The sequence below is a fragment of the Pelobates fuscus genome, chromosome 1, assembly GCF_036172605.1.
Source record: "Pelobates fuscus isolate aPelFus1 chromosome 1, aPelFus1.pri, whole genome shotgun sequence".
NCBI lineage: Eukaryota > Metazoa > Chordata > Amphibia > Anura > Pelobatidae > Pelobates > Pelobates fuscus.
This window is the reverse complement of record NC_086317.1, coordinates 1,468,640-1,491,986: the sequence shown is the minus strand read 5'-3', so window position 1 is coordinate 1,491,986 and position 23,347 is coordinate 1,468,640. Positions and strand designations below refer to the sequence as shown.

Below are 23,347 nucleotides of genomic sequence, written 5' to 3'. Positions count from 1 at the left end.
TAGTGATACGGGTCAAGAAACCATAATTTTTCAGGTAGAATTACAGGTGAGGACCCCTACTTATATATTACACCCACAAAGTCCCTGAGGGTCCCTGCTCACATATTACAGGTACAGTTACAGGTGAGGGGCCCCTGCTTGTATTAAATCATACAGTGACAGTGGGGGGCCCCTGCTCTTATATTAAATTATACAGTGACAGTGGGGGGGCCCTGCTCTTATATTAAATCATACAGTGACAGTGGGGGGCCCCTGCTCTTGTATTAAATTATACAGTAACAGATGAGGGGCCCCTGCTTGTTTTAAATCATACCCGTAACAGGTGAGGGGGCCCTGCTCTTGTATTAACTCATACAGTAACAGGTGAGGGTCCCCTGCTCACATATTAAAGGTATAGTTACAGGTGAGGGATCCCTGCTCACATATTACAGGTATAGTTACAGGTGAGGGATCCCTGCTCACATATTACAGGTATAGTTACAGGTGAGGGGTCCCTGCTCACATATTACAGGTATAGTTACAGGTGAGGGATCCCTGCTCACATATTACAGGTATAGTTACAGGTGAGGGGTCCCTGCTCACATATTACAGGTATAGTTACAGGTGAGGGATCCCTGCTCACATATTACAGGTATAGTTACAGATGAGGGATCCCTGCTCACATATTACAGGTATAGTTACAGATGAGGGATCCCTGCTCACATATTACAGGTATAGTTACAGGTGAGGGATCCCTGCTCACATATTACAGGTATAGTTACAGGTGAGGGGTCCCTGCTCACATATTACAGGTATAGTTACAGGTGAGGGATCCCTGCTCACATATTACAGGTATAGTTACAGATGAGGGATCCCTGCTCACATATTACAGGTATAGTTACAGATGAGGGATCCCTGCTCACATATTACAGGTATAGTTACAGGTGAGGGATCCCTGCTCACATATTACAGGTATAGTTACAGGTGAGGGATCCCTGCTCACATATTACAGGTATAGTTACAGGTGAGGGATCCCTGCTCACATATTACAGGTATAGTTACAGGTGAGGGATCCCTGCTCACATATTACAGGTATAGTTACAGGTGAGGGATCCCTGCTCACATATTACAGGTATAGTTACAGGTGAGGGATCCCTGCTCACATATTACAGGTATAGTTACAGGTGAGGGATCCCTGCTCACATATTACAGGTATAGTTACAGGTGAGGGATCCCTGCTCACATATTACAGGTATAGTTACAGGTGAGGGATCCCTGCTCACATATTACAGGTATAGTTACAGGTGAGGGGTCCCTGCTCACATATTACAGGTATAGTTACAGGTGAGGGGTCCCTGCTCACATATTACAGGTATAGTTACAGGTGAGGGATCCCTGCTCACATATTACAGGTATAGTTACAGGTGAGGGATCCCTGATCACATATTACAGGTATAGATACAGGTGAGGGATCCCTGCTCACATATTACAGGTATAGTTACAGGTGAGGGGTCCCTGCTCACATATTACAGGTATAGTTACAGGTGAGGGATCCCTGATCACATATTACAGGTATAGTTACAGGTGAGGGATCCCTGCTCACATATTACAGGTATAGTTACAGGTGAGGGATCCCTGCTCACATATTACAGGTATAGTTACAGGTGAGGGATCCCTGCTCACATATTACAGGTATAGTTACAGGTGAGGGATCCCTGCTCACATATTACATGTATAGTTACAGGTGAGGGATCCCTGCTCACATATTACAGGTATAGTTACAGGTGAGGGGTCCCTGCTCACATATTACAGGTATAGTTACAGGTGAGGGATCCCTGCTCACATATTACAGGTATAGTTACAGGTGAGGGATCCCTGCTCACATATTACAGGTATAGTTACAGGTGAGGGATCCCTGCTCACATATTACAGGTATAGTTACAGGTGAGGGATCCCTGCTCACATATTACAGGTATAGTTACAGGTGAGGGGTCCCTGCTCACATATTACAGGTATAGTTACAGGTAAGGGGCGCCAGTCACATATTACAGGTATAGTTACAGGTGAGGGATCCCTGCTCACATATTACAGGTATAGTTACAGGTGAGGGATCCCTGCTCACATATTACAGGTATAGTTACAGGTGAGGGTCCCTGCTCACATATTACAGGTATAGTTACAGGTGAGGGATCCCTGCTCACATATTACAGGTATAGTTACAGGTGAGGGTCCCTGCTCACATATTACAGGTATAGTTACAAGTGAGGGGTCGCTGCTCACATATTACAGGTATAGTTACAGGTAAGGGGCGCCGGTCACATATTACAGGTATAGTTACAGGTGAGGGTCCCTGCTCACATATTACAGGTATAGTTACAGGTGAGGGGTCGCTGCTCACATATTACAGGTATAGTTACAGGTAAGGGGCGCCGGTCACATATTACAGGTATAGTTACAGGTGAGGGTCCCTGCTCACATATTACAGGTATAGTTACAGGTGAGGGGTCCCTGCTCACATATTACAGGTATAGTTACAGGGGGCGCCGGTCACATATTACAGGTATAGTTACAGGTGAGGGTCCCTGCTCACATATTACAGGTATAGTTACAGGTGAGGGGTCCCTGCTCACATATTACAGGTATAGTTACAGGTAAGGGGCGCCGGTCACATATTACAGGTATAGTTACAGGTGAGGGTCCCTGCTCACATATTACAGGTATAGTTACAGGTGAGGGGTCCCTGCTCACATATTACAGGTATAGTTACAGGTGAGTGTAACAAATTGAAGATCCTTACCTGTTTTCGTGTGGATATTACTATACAGCAGTTTGGGACTTCTAACGTATTCCCTATACAAATACAAACTACCGAACACCGGACCACCCTGCTGGTTAATTAAGTGGTTATTTACCTCCCTGATCGGCACATTCAGCTTCAATGGGAAACGCACGAACGCGTTGTTTCAGTTCCTGGGTGGCCGCCATTTCGGGACTTTTACACGTGTTCGCGGCCATCTTAACTCCCGAACAGCGGTGTTTTGCCGTAGAGCGTCTGGAACTAAAATCGGACACTCGAGTAGGCAAACACCGCTGAGACCTCCATAACACTAGAACTTCGTGCCAAAACTACCGAACACCCTGCCGTTCGGTAGAAAGACTTAATAGTCTATGGGGATGCTAGCGAACGTCGAGTTACGCATGGATGGCAAGCCTTTCTGTGACTTTTAACACACGAACAAAGACTGACCGCAAGGCCAAAATTCATGGAACTATTTACGGCTACTTTGCCTGTGCGGTCGGTCAAAACTTTAAAGTCCCATATCTCCCGAACAACTGAACCGAATGGGCTGATTTTTTTTATATGTTGGTCCCCCAGAATAGGGCTATCTGGGGACACCAGGTATTTGGGGTACATCCAAAACTTGGGGAAAAATGTGTTTCTGTTAATTGGGTTACAAGCTTATCCGAGGGGAGGAGATGTGTGGGATGTACCTTATGTTTTATTGGTTGTTGTGTTAATTATGTGGGTGTCTCCCTTGCATGGGCAGAATCACATAAAAGGAGAATCCTTGTCATTAAAATTTAGTTCTTCTTGACCCTTCAAAACGTAGCCTCGTCTCGTTCTTGGAAGGGGATTTACTGCATAACCACCTTGCTATTTTAACAGCTATGCGTGACTCTTCTCTTGGATCTCGTGGATGGGAATAAGCAACTCCACTACTACACAGCAGCTTGCTTGGAAAAAGGACGTCTCCAACGGCTGATACCCTCTCACTACTAGGGTATGTAGCTGACCTGCTGGGCGGTGGGACTCAGCCGCTGGGGAGAGGTGGTAACAAGCTCCTCTCCCAGACATACTTCCAGTCTTTGCGGAGGGAGACCGACTGTCTCTCCTCCCAACACAGAGTCCTGCTGCTGGGGAAAGGAGACTGGGCTTTCTATTCCCTGCTGGACACTCTGCCGCTGGGGACTGGAGACTGGGCTCCCAATTCCCAACAAATAACACTGCCGCTGGAGAATGGAGACTGGGCTCCCAATTCCCGGCACATCACACTGCCGCTGGGGAATGGAGACTGGGCTCCCAATTCCCCAAAAAAATCGCTGGGGAGGGAGGACACCGCTCTCCTCTCCCTGGACTTCACACTGCCTTCCCGGCATCTCACTCTGCTGCTGGGGGGCAGGAACAACTACCTCTGCCCCCTGTAACTCAGCCTGACGCTGGGGAGGGAGGACGCTGCTCTCCTCTACCTGCACTTCACACTGCCTTCCCGGCATATCACTCTGCTGCTGGGGGGCAGGAACAACTACCTCTGCCCGCTGTAACTCAGCCTGCCGCTGGGGAGGGAGGACGCTGCTCTCTTCTCCCTGCACTTCAAACTGCCGCTGGGGAATGGAGACTGGGCTCCCAATTCCCTGAAGGACCGGTGGAGAGATCTCGTTCCGAGTACATCTCCTCAATATCTGCCCAGCTGAATGGGTCTGGATCTGGGTCTCCGCTTCCCTGCTGAGCCTTCTCACTGGAGTGGAACAGATGTTGGTAGCCCTGTTCCAGCTCCATCTCTCAGGACACTAGGTGGACCAGGTCTTGCTCTATCTCCTGAGTGTCGTCCCAGTCATACCTGCTCTCCCTCCAATCAAAGAGATCACTGAACCGGGCTTGTGTGGGGCTCCCAAATTCAGGCTCTGAAAAAGACTCCCATAACAAGCCAGGACCATCAAACTCCTCTCCCTCTGGCTTGTCATGCTCGGCTCTCCAGGGCAGGTACTGTGCAACATACCACTGCAGGTCTTAACAACTGGTGGCAAGCGACAGGATTGAATGGAACGCATAAAGACAACTGGTGAATGGCCCAGCAGTACGAGAGACTAAAGAGGACTACGCAAAGGACTACGCAAGCAACAAAAAGAAAGCTACCCTCATAGCAGAACTAATGGAGGGCGACTGTGACAGATCCATCTGCAGGGACTAAGATTGCTGGTTCGTCTGTTTGCCTCTATTTCGTTTAATTGTGTTTCTCTAAGTACCGATTGAAACTACCGAACAGGCGGCCACCCAGGAGAGGAGTGTGCTGCTGGTTAACCTCTTGGCCCCAATTAGAGCATTGTGGTTAACAGCAGATACCTCTCTATTCTATTCGTATGGGTGGTCGTTGTTCGTATGCCGACCACGAGGCGGCGGCCATTTTGGAACACGCGAAGGACCAGCGGTGTTCGGCAAGGATTCTATGGAACTAAAAACGGACACTTTATCTACCGAACACCGCTGAAGACTACCGACTGCCTGTCTATTTCGTCGAGGCATACGAACACCGGTCCGTTAGGGAGTTTGTAACGTCCGCATGGACTTAACCCAAATAGCCATCCCATGGAGTCAATCGTGTACCAAAAGACTTGTGAAAGACTTTGACTCCATGGCGATTGAAGGATGGGCCTGTGGGTAAGACTGAGCATTCCTCAGTACAGGTAGAAACCACTGCTGTGACTGGTAATGTATGGAAAACAAGTAATATGTTGACACATTCTAAATTCTTATGTGAATTAGAAGAACATGAAGGAAGGTACTACATGTCTGTAGAAATACAGGATTTGCTACCCCAGCCTTTCAAAGGGTTAATAGATACTGGTTCACAAGCCACCATCTTATCCAATACCTACTTCCAGCAGGTAATGGACTTAGCATCGGATAAGCCGAAGATTTCCCCAATGCTCTGTTGAGTGTAGGAGGAAATGCACTTCATGTTATTGGCAATACCTGGTTAAAGTTTAAAATAGGTAACAAAACCTTTAGACACCCGGTGATAGTGGTAGATCCCCCCTATAACCGACTGATTCTGGGTATAGACATACTCAGAAGACTTAACACAATTATTGACTGTGTGAATGGAATTGTATGGTCACAAGCTAAGGTTCCTATAACCTATGAGAAATCACATGTACAATCTGATCGTAACTGCCATGTAATAGAAGAAAGACCTGACTCGATAGAGGTACATTTTAGGAATAGTCAGTCACCTGACGTGACTATCCTGCAGGTGAATGAGGCAATCGCACCTGTAGATGAGCACTCTGTAAGAATTGCTCCAGAGAGAATCCAGAATGTCTCTCTGGAAGGTGATGTTTTAACCATTTCTCTCCACAGGGATTATGTTGAATCTGTTGATCTGGCAGGTCATGCTCAATTCCTTGCCAGAATTGAAAGGGTTAATGATAACTTATTCTTTCCTATTCAGATAAATGACTTAGGAAGAAATAGGAATGCAAAGCTGGACTTAAAGAGTGAGAACAGCTATATTAGCAGAAGTCTGTTAAAGCAGATCGCTAATCCTAAAATGATCAGGTACCCACATGACAGGTGGATCAAGAACCTGGATGGCGAATCAGAGAGTCACAATGTGATAGCAAAATGTTTACTATCTATTTCCATTGGAAATAAGACAGTTAAACATTTATTCCTAATGATAGACGAACCTCGCTATCAGGTTTACATCGGCAATGATGTCATACATCGCTTTGCCATACACCTTGACCTGATCAATTCCAACTTGTGGAAAAGGTTAAAAGGTAATCCTTGTGGATACCTTCATGAGGAAAACGCCCTGAAATCCGGACAAATACTACCATATGCGGTAAGTATCCAAGTACCTGATGACATAACCATTCCACAAGGGACAAGTAATTTTCTTTTACCCCTACAGGTCAAGGAGGGTCAGAGATTAGAAAACTCTGATGCCCTAATCTGTTTATCCAACAGGATACAACAATTAGGGATGGTGGTAACGCATACACCAAGGGTAAGTATTGGTAAGACTCCCACATATATAATGGTCAACAATGTTACACCCAATAGTGTTACTTTACCAAAAGGAACGTTATTAGGTCTAGCATTGGATGCTGAATACTATACATTTGGTTTCCAAAACCAAATTATAGGCCTCATCCCTGAAGAATACTTAACTGAGGACGAAATTGTCGATCAAATATTCCATTCCTCTCCAGAAGGATTATTCACTATCCTATCTGTATATCCCTTCAACGTCGAAGACGGCTCATGTAAAATCGAAGAAGCATCAATCACCTTCGATCATCCGCTCAATGAGCAGGAATCACAAGAGTATCACGACCAAAGAGAAAAGGTAAGTCAACACCGAACTGACCTAACTTCTAGGCTTGAAGAAGCTTATGAGATAGGCCAGCCTGAAATCTTTCCAGGATTTCAGGAAAGGCTAGAAGAGCAAATATCTTTAGCTGATGGTTGCTCCAACGATGCTGAGCGACAGCAGCTAAAGGAAATCCTTTTGGAATTCCAAGATATTTTTGCCAAAGATTCCTACGACTGTGGGTTAACTAACCTCCACGTAGCCAGAATACAAACTGATCCAAATTTACCACCTGTATTTATCAAACAATATAGACTCCCATTAGCGTCATATGATGGTCTACAAGACATCATTCAGAATTTAAAGGAAAGGGGCATTATACGTCCAGTGCAAAGTTCGCATAATAATCTGATCTTGGGGATTCTGAAACCTAATGGACAATGGCGTTTATGCGCTGACTTGCGACAGCTAGATAAACGCGTCTATATCTCTGGTTGGCCTGTGCCATACATAGACCAATGTTTGGTACAAATGCAGGGATCCAAAATATTCACTGCCATTGACTGTGCGCAGGGATATTGGACTGTACCAGTCCATGATGAAGACCAATACAAATTGGCCTTCACATTTAGAAAGCAGCAGTATACCTGGACCTGTATGCCCTTCTGTTACATAAACTCTGGTCATGAATTCGCTGTGTTCATGCATAAAGCTATGCCTGACGCACTTGAGAGAGGAACGTTATCATATGTCGACGATGTCTTGCTGAAAAGCACTTCCTTTGATAAGCATATCATAGAGATTAGACATGTTCTCACTCAGTTAAGAGAGGCAGGGATTAAACTGTCTTTACATAAAGCGCAATGGTGTCGCACCCATGTCAACTTCCTCGGACATGAGGTAACTTCTGAAGGATTAAATCCCCAGAGGAATAAGGTTGAAGCCGTACTAAAGGCTAAAACACCTTCAAACATGAGGGAATTTAGATCTTTCCTTGGTATGACTAACTACTCCCTTAAGTTTATAGATAACTATGCAGAAATAACGAAACCACTCTTACACCTGCTTAAAAAGGAAACTACCTGGAACTGGGGGAGCCTCAGGACCAAGCGGTAAGTGAACTGAGGAGGAAGCTCACTCAGGCACCCTGTTTAGCATACCCAGATGGGGGGTAAACCCTTCTATCTGGAGACAGGATATACCGATTTAAGCATCAGTGCTGTTCTGTATCAGAAGCAGGACAGTTTAAACAAAGTTATTGCATATGCTTGCAAGACTTTGTCACCTGTTGAAGTTAAATTCAACACGTGTGAGAAGGCGTTATTGTCGACTGTCTGGGCACTACAAAATTTTCGTAGCTATATCCAAGGTGAGAAAATAATTGTAGAAACAGCTCACCAACCTCTACAGTATCTGCAGAGTGAAAGAATTAGAGACGGTAATCTCTCTAACAGTCGGATTACTGCATGGACTCTATCCTTACAGGTATGGCCGTTAGAAGTCCGTTATAAACACAATAAGAGAAGCCCAGTTGCCCAAGGTTTAGCAGAATTACATGACTGTACTGCTCCATCTCTGGATGATAATGACACCGGAGATAACTTCCTAGAAGAGCAATTACTATCCCCTTGTAAAGTTTATGACGAGGAATACTGTCGACCACTACCGTGGGTATACATTGATGGTTGTTCATATCACCACGTCGCTGGTGCTGAACGGAAGTTAGTTGCAGGTATCGGAATCGCCTGGATAGGGGATTATCCCAATGTATCTATAGGATACAATATTGGTCCCAAAAGCAGTCAGATAGCCGAACTCTGTGCAGTATATAAGACCATTCAAATGGCAATAGAATATTGTATCACAGAATTTGTTATCATAACTGATTCCAACTATGTTCGCAATAGTTTCGTTGAATATCTGCCTAGCTGGAAACGTAACCAAATGCTGAAAAGCAATAACAAACCTGTTAAACATGGGAAATTGTTTTGTAAAATAGATGAGTTGGTTAAGGAACATGGTTTAACCATATTTTGGAAGAAAACCAAAGGCCATTCTGAAATAGAAGGTATTGACAAGGATGGTAATGACTTAGCCGATTCACTGGCAAAACAAGCAGCCATCAATGGTGAAACCCTAAACATTGATGATCTTATGGGTTCAATTCACGTTGAAGCCATAACTAGACGACAGGCTAAAGATAATGCCGACTTACATGTCGCGCAATGGAGTCAAGAAGCTCCTTTCTGATTACCAGTCTTTTCTGATTACCAGCTTTTCTGATTACCAGTCAGAAAAACGATCCGGTCATAGGCATATTCTATAAACATATAGAAGACCCTACTGTCAATCCCATCACAGATGAGGATTGCAAAGAAAATGAAGATTTACGAATCTTAATGTGATATAAAGTCCAATTTAGTATCATGGATGGGTTGCTGGTCAGAACTTCTAAACATGGTATTCAACAATGGGTAGTCCCAACTGTATACCGAGGGTTAATGCTCTAACACGCACATGATGCACCTACATCTGGGCATCGTGGTGATAAGATCACATATGAGATATTGCGTGATTATGCATATTGGCCACACATGTTAAGAGATGTTAAGACATACTGTCAGGGATGCTTGATTTGTCCACAATATCAACCCCATGGTCCAACCCATCGTGCACCACTTCAGAAGAGGGGGGTGTCATTACCCTGGTCTGATATTCAAATTGACTTTATAGGTCCTGTAACAAGATCTTCAAGAGGTAACAAATACATGTTAACCGTCACATGTATGTACACAAAGTGGATAGAGTGTTTGCCTTGTAAAGAGAACACGAGTACCGTGTGCGCCACTTTGTTGATTAACCATGTCTTTTCCAGGTTCGGTCTGCCTCAAAGAATTGAGTCAGACAGAGGTAGTCATTTTACCAGCGAAGTAATGGCTAAGATGTGGAAAATTCTAGGTGTTAAACGAAAGCTACATATTGCATACCGCGCTGCGTCTAGCGGGAGGGTAGAGCGATATAACCAGTCTATCGTTAATATTCTGAAGAAGTATGTTTAGGAGTCTGGTAAAGACTGGGACATTAAATTGCCCCTAGTTTTAATGGCGATTAGAGCTACACCTAGCACTGCTACAAAATTGGCACCTTTTAAATTGATGACAGGAAGAAAGATGGTTTTACCACAGCATTTACTATATCGTACTTCGGATCATAATTTGATCAATGCTGCCACTACGCATCAGTATATCGAAGATTTACGCAAGCATTTACAGCATGCGTTTGCTTTTGCCCAAAATAATCTAGAAAAAGCAGCGACAGGGGTTAAGACCTATTACGATTTAAAAACCACGAAAAAGGAATATGAGATAACAGATCAAGTCTATCTGTATAACTTTGCGCGAAATCAAGTCAAGGAAAATAAATTTTTACCTTCTTGGAAAGGGCCATATGTCATCATTGACAAAATTTCCCCAGTAGCGTACAAAATAAAAATTCCTAAGGATGGTGATTTTATTGAAAAGTGGGTTCACATTAACCAGTTGCGTGCTTGTCATCCTAAATCTCAATTAAAGGGAAACTCCAGTGCCAGGAAAACGATCCGTTTTCCTGGCATTGGAGGGTCCCTCTCACTCCCACTCCCCAATCCCCGGTCGCTGAAGGGGTGAAAACCCCTTCAGTGACTTACCAGAGGCAGCGACATGTCCCACGTCGCTGCTTCCTCCTCCCCCGCCGCTCCTCCTTCAGCTTACGTCGGCCGGTGGGCGAGACTGATCCCGCCGGCCGGCCGAGGAGACCTAATGCGCATGCGCGGCAATGCCGCGCATGCGCATTAGCGCACCCCATAGGAAAGCATTGAAAATTAATTTCAATGCTTCCCTATGGGGAATAGAGGTCCTCACACAGCGTGAGGATGTCCAGCGACGCTCTAGCACAGAAAACCAGTGCTAAAGAGCAGGAAGTTCCCTCTAGTGGCTGTCTAGTAGACAGCCACTAGGGGAGGACTTAACTCTGCAAGGTAAATTATTGCAGTTAAAAAAAAAACTGCAATAATTACACTTGCAGGATTAAGGGTAGTGGGAGTTGGCACCCAGACCACTCCAATGAGCAGAAGTGGTCTGGGTGCCTGGAGTGTCCCTTTAAGGATTATAGGTGTGGATTCGGATGAAGGGTGAACGACTAACCTGGATGAATGCTTGATTCACGTGGTATCGTATGATGTGAAATGTTGTGATGTGCCATGATCTCATGTACGTTCATGTCATTAACCATTTCCTTGCCATCCAATAACTACATTTTCTAAGCAGGTTACTAGCTTATTTAACTGCTATAGGCATATTGCTGAGGAGTCAGTAATAAATGTAGTGAGGGATGACGTTATAAAAATAGAATTAGAGAGAATACATATATTGATGAATCGTAATAATGTGTTGTCCTAGGCCAAGTGATGTCACACTGTTATAAGTTTGTATACTTAACAAACCTTGAATCATTAGTAGATAAGTCTGAAACGAGTTCCTGATCCGTAACTGTCGAAAGATGTCCAAGAAGGATGTGGCGTGTTTCTGGATCGTACTGCTCCTGTGCCAAGAGCTACGGACCGACCCGATCGCAGAGATGGGACCATCCTCCGGCATCCTGATTCAAGAGACACCAGGGTTCATCTTGACAGAGAAGAGGATCCTTACCCGACGTGTGTTCATCAGCTTGGACCCCAAGATTTCCTTTGAGAAGGCGTACAACATTTCATCGATGCAGCTTCCTGAGTTACAGACTTGGTACCAAATGCACCTCCAAAGAGCACAGGACCGTGTGCGAAACATCTTGGAGCAAGCCCAGAAACCATTTGTATCCAGTTCTATTTCGATGAGTAACCGACCCAAAAGGTTCCTCACCGCTATAATTGTTGCATTAGTTTGTGCCACTGTCGGTGCAGTTGTCGCAACTGGAATGTCTGCAGCCAACTCTATTACTGTCCAAAAGCTGGATATGGAAATCTATGCGCTAAAGCAACACATTAACGATATTCATCAGGTGATAAAACAGCAAAGAACACTTCTCCAAGACGTGTTAACTATTGTGGAAGACACAGTTGTTACAACAAATTTGCATTCGGAGTTAATTGCCAAATCCACTGAGTTGCACCAAAGTCATGACTTATTTAAGCGTGAACTTCTATTTCTGCACGACCCAATATTGTTCCACACACTTGCTTTTCTTGACGAAGTGCAAACTGGAATGATCGATAAGCCCAACCACACTATCCAAATGTCAATCAAGAAAGATAACATTTCTGTGGACACATTGAAATACTTAGAGTTAGATACTGACCTTATTGCTCGTGTTGACTGGTTCATCCATGTTAAGATTGTTATTGGGTGTGTTATGATAATGATATTATGATTGATTGTACTAAGTGTAAAGTTCGAAACTCTTACAGGTACAAAAATATACAAAAATGTTCATTCCACGCACGGGCCTACGTTATAAATGATGTTATTGCACAATATGTCTGGTAACTTCTATAGTGCTTATTCATAAGCTAAATTAATTTTGGCTATGAAATGCACTAAAGGGGGGTTATGTCAGGGTATTTATATCGGCAGACATTTTTTGTGCTATGATAGAAATTAAAAGTGTATATTCTGAGTCACTCTGAACAGACCAGACTCCATTTTGTTATTTTCAAGTTCACAAAGAGACACAACATTTCTATCCTTTCTGTAAAACTAACCACTTGCCAGAGCTAAAGGAATGCATAGTATAAGCAAACCAAGTGATAAGAGACTGTCTAATTGCTAATGGAATAGAATAAATTCTAAAGCCAGACATTTGTGACAGAGAAGATTAAATAATTTAATTTTACTTTCGATAATGTATAAGAGTCCCATTGTAAATTTAGAAGTTGAAATTAAGTTTAAACTGTCAATTTTAGAAATTACAGTAGGAATTGGGGACACATAGTCTGAAGAAAATTCAAGGAAAGGCTTTGAACTGACAGAAAAATTGAGTTATGGCAACCATATAGATAAGCCAAAATGACGTCAAAATAGCCACCAGGAAAAGTTAACTCTTTCCTGGATAGGTATGTTTAGTGGGACGAGACTGCCCTCTATAGATCAAATACTTAATTTGCTATCTAGAAGATAACCACACCTCCAATGTTTCTATTGGTCTATTACTTAGTGACAACAGATACATTTTCCCTTTAAAAGTTAAGACAAAGGGAAGAGAGAGGTAATCAAGAGAAGGGATGCAGAGGAAGCAGTAAGAGGCTAAGAAAGAGTCAGAGCGAGAAAGAAACATTCCTTGACACTTAGCTACCTGAGAACATCTGGTGAGAATATCTACTTAACTGGTAATTATACTGGCTTCATTTAATTAATCTAAATTAATTAAAAATTTCTAATAGCATGATATATGACTGGATAAATCACGATCAGATTTCGATATTCAGAAATCTTAGTTACTGAAGAATATATATGGTTATAGCATCCCAATCTGCAGATGGGATTAATAATAATTATATATATTAATGTGATTATTATCACATGATAGCATATCGTGATATTTATCCAGGCGTATTGATTTGTCCTAAAATAAGATAAAATATCTGTTTAGACAAGTTAAAAATTCTACTTATGGAACATGGTAGATTTCTTTTATTGGATGGTTCTAGGAAGTGACTAATGAACTGGTTTAAATGTTATTTTATTTAAAATTACATAAGAATAGATCTTAATTACCTAGGAGGTCTAGCCAGCATTGAAAGGGTTATTCTAACTGCCAGCTAAACTTTTACGACCTTACGCTGCACTCTGAGAAATTCTGTTCTCTGTGTGAAACTTTTTCTTTGTCTCTGTGAAAGACAGTCATAAATCTTGTCTTAGCCATTGGGAGATGTTTTTACATTACCATATTGTATTGCATATTCATGTTATACTAAAATTTCATTGATTATTGTCACGCATGTTACTTAATATTATTATTTTAAAAATTTCACAATAAATTGTATCTATTTTTATAACAAATTGTGATTTTATTTATATGAAATATATTTCACTTACACGATAACGATCTTTGGGATCTGAGAATTGAAATAGTGGGCAATTCTCAACTGTTTACTATTATTATCCCATAAATATCCCAACATTGGGGTCCTCCGCATAATGCTTTTTAGCTATTTGCTCTTTATATACTTTGTTTATGTTGTATATTTTTGTTATAACCGTTATCAGCTGTGTTGATGCTTGAGATGCTCCCTTCCTACCATAGGATAAGCGATGAGGTGCTCACCAAAGACCTTGTAACGGCTACCCAGGTAGTGAGAGGGTATCAGCCGTTGGAGACGTCCTTTTCCTTGGCAAGCTGCTGTATAAAAGTAAAGCTGGTATAATCCCATCCATGAGATCCAGAGGGAGAGTCAGGTTCAGCTGTAAAAAAAGAGCAGAGTAATAATCCAGTATAATTCCCTTTCAAGAACGAGACAAGGCTACGTTTTGAAGGGTCAAGAAGAACTGAGTGCTGGAACACCCAGCCTGGTTTTTATTACAGTAAGGTACAAACAGAACACACCCAAGGGGAGGTATAAAATAGCCAATCATATACATGGTTTGTAACGGATCGCCTGGCACCCTGACTTGGTACCTCCGTTAATGGATTCTCCTAGTGCTTCCTGAGGACTCCAAGCACTCTGGCAGACACCACAATCACCGAATCCGAGAAACCTTTAAATCCTCCTAAGCATATGAATGCTGTAGACCATTGAATAGGAACCATACGAATAGGCTTGTACTCCTAGCAGTCAACTGGAACAGCATGCAATAAATCCTTCCCCCAATAATGAGACGACACATCACTTTGAGGGTAAAACAGGAACTCTGGACTGGCTCATCCAGCCGGGCTTTTTATTTCCAACTCACACATACAGGCCACACCCAGGGGGAGGCATAAAAGAACCAATTACATAGATGTTACCTCCCACACATCCCCTCCCCTTAGTGTGACACATAATCCCATTATGCATACAGTGTAAAATATACTTTTACACAACTTTCAGAACTTTAAAACCATACATCACATTCACATAAAAATACATATCCACAATCAATCTATTCAGGGGAACAACATATTAAAAAATGGCATGAATCCGACCAGGGGTTCAAAAGTTACTAAAAGTATCTTTTGTCCCTCCTGGCTAGCAGAAAAACATACCCACAATGCACCCTGGTTTCCTCCCTTCTGCCCTGGAGTTAATTGGAGAAGTAATCCAATTATCCAGGACTAGAGGCAGACTCCATTAACCACATGGTTGCAAAACGACATAAAACACTTTAAAATACATAAAGTCACATTTACACATAACACACAGACATTTCACATATCCCCAGATAGCTGGGATCTGCGCGCACAAAACTACCGAATAGCGCGCAGATCCTACTCACACAGTTCACTCGCCACGGAGCCGAAGTCTTTAACTACACGAATGGGCTCCATGGCATAACTATCTGGGTTAACACATTCACATAAGGTCTGGTCCATAGTCCAAAGGCAAGAGGCGGGCAAGCAGCCCCCTCCAAGGACACGTGGCGAGTTCGGTTTCGCCACATGGTTCAACCCCCACGTCTCCTCCCCTCAGATAACATGTAACATAATTAAAACATAAATAAGAACCAACAGGGTGTCAGCGCTATAGGATATAAAACATACAGTATGGCAGCACTCCAAACCAGTGATACAGAAGTACACACAGATTAAATACAAATATTTACCAAAAAAGCGCGCTAAACTGATCTGTAAATAGAAAATGACAACAAATAGTGTAGACTATCTGAAAAGGGTCCAAAATATGTGAAAAAGGGGGATGTGGGGAAAGAACTCACATTTACCAGAGCCCTATCACCCCAGGCTCTGGGTTTGCAATGCTCCACTTGAGAGGGAAGATTCCCACACTGATTAAGCTCCAAGCTCACTGGAAAACGATAAAGCTGTGCAATATAGGACAGAGAGAGGCAGGACCTCCAATTGAATAGTATCAAAGACAATTTATTAAAAATAAATGGTTAAAAACTCTTACTTTGCGAGTGGTGGGTTATGCTAACATAGCTACCCACATAAAAGCATATAAACAGCAAATACAGAATCACTTCCTGGTTTCGTCCGTCCCGATCACGTGATCACTTCCGGGTCCGCCTCTCTCATGACGTATGTGTGCCGCGTTTCGCCCGCCTCCACAGGCTTCAGTTGTCAGAGGAAGCCTGTGGAGGCGGGCGAAACGCGTCACACATACGTCACGAGAGAGGCGGACCCGGAAGTGATCACGTGATCGGGACGGACGAAACCAGGAAGTGATTCTGTATTTGCTGTTTATATGCTTTTATGTGGGTAGCTATGTTAGCATAACCCACCACTCGCAAAGTAAGAGTTTTTAACCATTTATTTTTAATAAATTGTCTTTGATACTATTCAATTGGAGGTCCTGCCTCTCTCTGTCCTATATTGCACAGCTTTATCGTTTTCCAGTGAGCCTGGAGCTTAATCAGTGTGGGAATCTTCCCTCTCAAGTGGAGCATTGCAAACCCAGAGCCTGGGGTGATAGGGCTCTGATAATTAAAACATACACAATTTTACTCAAGTTCTGGATGTACCCAAAAAACAGGGGGTAGACCTTTAAACCAGTACTGCTGGATAGCTCTCATTCAGGGGAACAACATATCCAAATATCAGCCCATTCGGATGTACAGTTCGGGAGTTATGGAGTTCCAAAGTTTTGACCGACCGCACAGACAAACTAGCCGAAAATAGTTCCATACGTTTTGGCCTTGCGGTCGGTCTTCGTTCGTACGGTAAAAAGGCACGAAAATCTTACCATCCATTCGAATCTCGGTGGTCGCTAGAATCCCCATAGTCTGTTAAGTCTTTCTACCGAACAGCAGGGTGTTCGGTAGCTTTGGCACGAATTCCCGGTGCTATGGAGGTCTCAGCGGTGTTCGCCTGTTTGCGTAGCCGTTTTTAGTTCCAGACGATTGCTGGCAAACATCGCTGTTCGTGCGTAAGATGGCCGCGAACACGTGCAAAGTCCCGAAATGGCGGCCACCTATACTTAACACAAAGGATTCGTGCTGACCCATACGAACGGCTGAAATAGAACTGGGAGGTAAAATATCCCTTAATGACCAGCAGGGTGGTCCAGTGTTCGGTAGTTTGATTCATTATTTATAAGTTGCATTTCTACCGAACAGATGGCATAAAATACAATTCCCTTGATTATTCCACAGGCACCAGGGAACTGTAAGGTTCTGTTACACTGCTCCCCTTTTGTGGAACACTCCGGCAGAACCGGATTGATCCTTTTCGGGTCAACTTGGGTCTGTCCGACCAACTGTTAGGGCAAAAGTTCCGTTTGTCTGGACAGTTCATCGGCATTTCCATTAAACTTGCCAGGGCGGTATTGGATGGAGAAATTATATGACTGTAGCACTAGGCTCCATCTCAGCAAACGTCCATTATCTCCAGCTACCCTGTTCAACCATACCAGGGGATTATGGTCTGTAATCAAAGTAAATTCTTGCCCATACAAATATGGTGTAAGTTTCTTTAGGGCCCAGACCAGGGCTAAACACTCTTTTTCCACTGCCGCGTAACTCACTTCTCTGGGCAACAGTTTTCTGCTGAGATACGCGACAGGTTGTTCTCCCCCATCTTCTCCGATCTGGCTCAAAACTGCCCCCAGTCCATACATGGATGCATCTGTATGAACGACAAATCTTTTGTTAGGGACGGGGGCAGATAGAACAGGTGCGTGGATCAGAGCATTTTTCAAGGCTTGAAAGGCTGTTTCACAGGCGGGAGACCACAGGACTATCCTAGGCAGGTTCTTTTTAGTTAAGTCTGTCAGGGGTTTGGCAATGGCGCTATAGTCAGGGACAAACTTCCTGTAGTATCCTGCTGTCCCTAAGAATGCCAGTACCCGAGTCTTAGTGTGGGGCGTGGGCCAGTTGGCTACAGGCTCAACCTTAGCTGGTTCTGGGCGCTGCTTCCCACACCCCACCCTGTGTCCCAAGTACTAGACCTTGGCCATGCCGAAGTTACATTTTTCTGGCTTCAGAGTAAGGCCCGCTGCCCGAATCTGATCCAGTACAGCCTCTACATGTCTCAAGTGTTCCCCCCACGTTTCGCTATAGATCGCAATGTCGTCCAGGTACGCGCAAGCGAAGTCCTGGAAGCCATCAAGGAGCCTATCTACCAAGCGCTGAAAGGTAGCTTGGGCGTTCTTCATCCCAAATGGCATGACCCTAAATTGGTACAAGCCAAACGGGGTGACGAACGCCGACTTGGGGATAGACTCCTTGGCCAGGGGAATCTGCCAGTATCCCTTGCATAGATCAATGGTGGTCAGATATCGCCCCCTGGCAATGCGGTCTAATAGTTCATCCACTCTGGGCATGGGGTACGCATCTGTCACTGTATGGTCATTGAGTCGTCTATAATCCACACAAAATCTGGTAGCTCCGTCCTTTTTGGGCACTAGGACTACTGGTGAAGCCCAGGGGCTGTCAGATGGCTCTATGACTTCCTAGTCTCAACATCTCCTGTACTTCCTTTTTCATTTCCTCCTTGACTGCCTCAGGGATTCTGTAGGGGGTCTGTCTAAGAGGGGTTTGCCCTGGGGTTTCTACGTAGTGGGTCGCTAGCATGGTGTATCCTGGTTCCTGGGAGAACGTTAGTCTTTTATTAACTGCCTAAGCTGACCCTTTTCTGCTGCGGTTAGTCGCTCCCCTAGTTGTACAGTGTCAAGCAAGCTATGGGGTTCTCTGGGTGCTAAAAGATCTGGGATGGGTAAGTTATCGGGGTCCTCTGTAGCAGGAATACATATAGCGGCAATATCCTCTGGCCTCTCCTGATACTCTTTAAGTAGATTAATATGGAAGGTTTTCTGAATCCTTTCATCCTTGCTGCTGGCAATCACATAAGTAGTGTCGCAGACCTGCGCTACTACTTTGTAAGGGCCTAGCCAAGAGGTCTGGAGTTTATTCCCTTTTACGGGTCTAAGTACCAGAAGCTTCTGTCCCACCTGGAATGTTCTCTGTCGGGCGCCCCGATCGTACCAACGTTTCTGCCGACCCTGGGCCGCATGGAGATGGTCCCGTGCCATCCGGGCTAACTGCTCCATGTGGTCCCGCATCTCCAGAACATATGGCACAATGGGGACCCCCTCGTGTTCCATCTCCCCTTCCCAGTGCTCCCGGATGAGGTCGAGGGGACCTCGCACCCTCCTTCAGTAGAGCAGTTCGAACGGAGAGAACACAGTGGATTCCTGCGCTACCTCTCAGTATGCAAACAAGTTGGTGCGGCGAGAATCGCTCCCAGTCTCTGTATTCCGCTGTAATGGTCCTTAGCAACTGCTTCAGGGTTTGGGGGTGGTATGGCGAGCTGAGGAGGTTCTTAATACCGCAGACCTTCCATAACTGTTGGGTTAGATCTGCGGTAAATTGAGTCCCTCTGTCAGATAATATTTCTCGTGGAAATCCCACTCTGGTGAATATCCCCACTAGGGCACTGGCGACAGTGTCAGCCTGGATATTCGTCAGAGCGACGACTTCCGGGTAGCGGGTAGCGTAGTCCACCACAGTAAGGACATATTTCTTACCGGATGGACTGGGGTTAGGTAGGGGTCCTACCAGGTCGACTGCCACCCTGCTAAATGGTTCCTTGATCACAGGCATAGGTGACAGTCGAGCTTTAGGGTGATCCCCTCTTTTCCCTACTCGTTGGCATATGTCGCATGTACTGCAGTAGCGCCGCACATCCTTTGAGATCCCCGGCCAAAAGAAGGTCTGGGTGATCCGATAGGCGGTGCGGTTACCCCCCAAATGTCCTGCCAGTGGGATATCATGGCCAATTCGGAGAAGGTCCAACCGGTACTTTCTGGGTACCACTAGTTGGCGCTTCTGTGAAGGGGCACAGCCTCTTTTCCTACCTACAGTCAGTCGGTATAACCTGTCATTCTCCCATACAAAACGTTCCTGCTCATCTCCCCCACTGTCAGCTATCTCACGGTATTTCTGGAGGGTTGGGTCCTCTCTGGTTTCCCTCCCAAACTCTTCTGGGGTGTCCCAAGCTAAAGGTTTCTCTATCATAGGTGATCTAAGTGTCTGTGTTTGGCTTACCTGGGTCTCCCGTCCTGTTGTGGGGTCATCTGCAAGACAGCTCTGGGCTCAGGTGGTCATGGGGCAAGCTGCATCTGTGGTGGGTAAGTAGGCCGAAGTCAGGGGGCCAATATCGTTGCCCAATATGACTTCAGCGGGCAGGTTGTCCATGATGCCCACAGTGGTCTTTCCCGACCCGACCCCCCAGTCCAAGTGCACCCGGGCTGTGGGTAAACGAAATACAGCTCCCCCTGCGACACGGACAGCAACTGTGTGTTTGGACAGATGCTCTGGTTTTACCAAATGTCGTTGCATCAAGGTAATGGTAGCTCCGGTATCTCTCAGGCCTTGAGCTACTTGTCCATTTACTCGTACTTCCTGACGATGATGCTGACGATTATCTGGGGATGCGGCTTGTATCGGATCTGCCTCATATAAGATGCCCAAGCATTCCTCTGGGCCCATCTCGGTCTCTAGACAGTGGGCAGCAGAGGTACGTGGGGTGTTGTTCTCTGCAGGTGGTGGGGTGCGCCTCCAGTTGTTAGCGGCCGACCCCAAAGGGCAGTAACGTGCAATATGTCCAGGGTTGTTGCACCGGTGACAAGTTATTCTAGGCGAGTCCCGGGGGTAGTTGTTGGATCCTTGAGGATGAGATGGCCCTGGGGGTATGGGAGCACGGAACTCCAGGCGAGGGGTGGCAGCTGAGGTACGTGGCTCCACTTTGCTAGCTGGCCTTGGGGTACTCTGGCTCACTCTCCTGGTTTCGGCGAACTCGTCCGCCAGCCGGGCTGCCTCACTTAGGTTGTTGGGTCGCCGGTCCCTTACCCAATCCTGTAAGTCAGCAGATAAACCTTGGAAAAAGTGTTCTAATAAGAATAGCTGCAGTACTTCTTCCCCGGTGTTGGCGTTGCACCCTCGTACCCACTGTGATGCCACCCGCTGTAACTTATTAGCCCATTCCATGTGGGAGTCCACAACCTTTTTCTTGGACTCCCGGAAGCGACGGCGGTAAGTTTCTGGTGTTACGGCATATCGGGTTAGCAGCGCCTCTTTAACTTGCTGGTACTGTAAAATATCCTCTGGAGCAAGAGCCCGAAAGGCTTCATTGGCTTTGCCCGACAATTTTCCAGACAAAATAGTGACCCATTGGTCTGGTGGTACCTGGTGTAGTGAGCACTGCCTCTCAAAATCAGCCAAATATCCATCTATTTCTTCCTCACTTTCTACAAAAGCTTTAAATGCAGTGAACGGTATTTTCTTCCCTGTAGCAGCGGGTGGAGGGGTAGGAACTGCATGTGTAATGGGCTGTCTAGCTCTTACCAGTTCCAGTTCTTGTCCCCTCTTAGTTTGTATCTCCTCCCTTGAACAGCTGGTTTATTAGTTCCACGTACGTTGTTGGATACATAGATAGTCTCCCCTGTACAATATCGGTAATTACATCTTCCTCGCTGACAGGTGCAAGGGGCTCAGTTACTTCCATGGATCTATACATTTCGTCCAGCTCCAGCAGGTCAGCTATCAGCTCCCTCCGTGGTCTGTTACTGGCACTCCTACCACGACTCTCCAATAAATCTTTTTGTGTAGGTCTTTTCAGCTTGGCGTACTGAGACTCCATTCAGCACTTGCTCTTTGGATAAAAGGATCATCCCACCGCTGCCAACCAATGTAATGGCTACCCAGGTAGTGAGAGGGTATCAGCCATTGGAGACGTCCTTTTCCTTGGCAAGCTGCTGTATAAAAGTAAAGCTGGTATAATCCCATCCACAAGATCCAGAGGGAGAGTCAGGTTCAGCTGTAAAAAAAGAGAGTAATAAACCAGTATAATTCCCTTTCAAGAACGAGACGAGGCTACGTTTTGAAGGGTCAAGAAGAACTGAGTGCTGGAACACCCAGCCTGGTTTTTATTACAGTAAGGTACAAACAGAACACACCCGGGGGAGGTATAAAATAGCCAATCACATACATGGTTCAACCCCCACATCTCCTCCCCTCAGATAACATGTAACATAATTAAAACATACACAATTTTACTCAAGTTCTGGATGTACCCCAAAACAGGGGGGTAGCTCTCATTCAGGGGAACAACATATCCAAATATCAGCCCATTCGGATGAACGGTTCGGGAGTTATGGAGTTCCAAAGTTTTGACCGACCGCACAGACAAACTAGCCGAAAATAGTTCCATACGTTTTGGCCTTGCGGTCGGTCCTCGTTCGTACGGTAAAAAGGCACACAAATCTTGCCATCCATTCGAATCTCGGTGGTCGCTAGAATCCCCATAGTCTGTTAAGTCTTTCTACCGAACAGCAGGGTGTTCGGTAGCTTTGGCACGAATCCCCGGTGCTATGGAGGTCTCAGCGGTGTTCGCCTGTTTGCATAGCCGTTTTTAGTTCCAGACGATTGCTGGCAAACACCGCTGTTCGTGCGTAAGATGGCCGCGAACACGGGCAAAGTCCCGAAATGGCGGCCACCTATACTTAACACAAAGGATTCGTGCTGACCCATACGAACGGCTGAAATAGAACTGGTTCGGTAGTTTGATTCGTTTATTTACAAGTTGCATTTCTACCGAACAGATGGCATAAAATACAATTCCCTTGATTATTCCACAGGCGCCAGGGAACTGTAAGGTTCTGTTACAGACCTCACTAAGCCTTATTGCGCAAAATCCACGAAACACCCACTCCCACCCAGATGTGCCTATGTGGCTCCCAACCCCAATTGCAATGAACCCCCCTAGCAAGTTTATCTTAGTGTCCCTGAATGCCCATGGCCTAAATACCCCACAAAAACGCAGGCTGGCCATGTCTCAACTAAGGACCCTGCATGCCTCGGTCGCATGTATACAGGAAACCCACTTTTCAACTACGAACCCCCCAAAGTTTTCATCCCCCTCCTATCCGTTAGCATATCACGCCCTAGCACCTAACAAGACAAGAGGGGTCAGCACACTATTCCACTCAGATTGGCATTTCCAATGTGAAAGGGAATACAAAAGTCCTGACGGTAGGCTCTTGATCCTGGTGGGCCTCCTCAATGACGCACAGGTGACCATGGCGAATCTTTACGCCCCCAACGCTAACCAGTATGACTTCCTATGGAAGGCACTGAGATGGGTTGACAAAC

General features: G+C 45.2%; 1 protein-coding gene across 1 annotated transcript in view; it reads left to right on the top strand.

Annotated features, from left to right (window-relative positions):
• Positions 1 to 23,347, top strand: part of CBS (cystathionine beta-synthase) — a 494,065-nt gene that overhangs the window by 168,215 nt on the left and 302,503 nt on the right. The gene's annotated exons all lie outside the window — the stretch shown is intronic.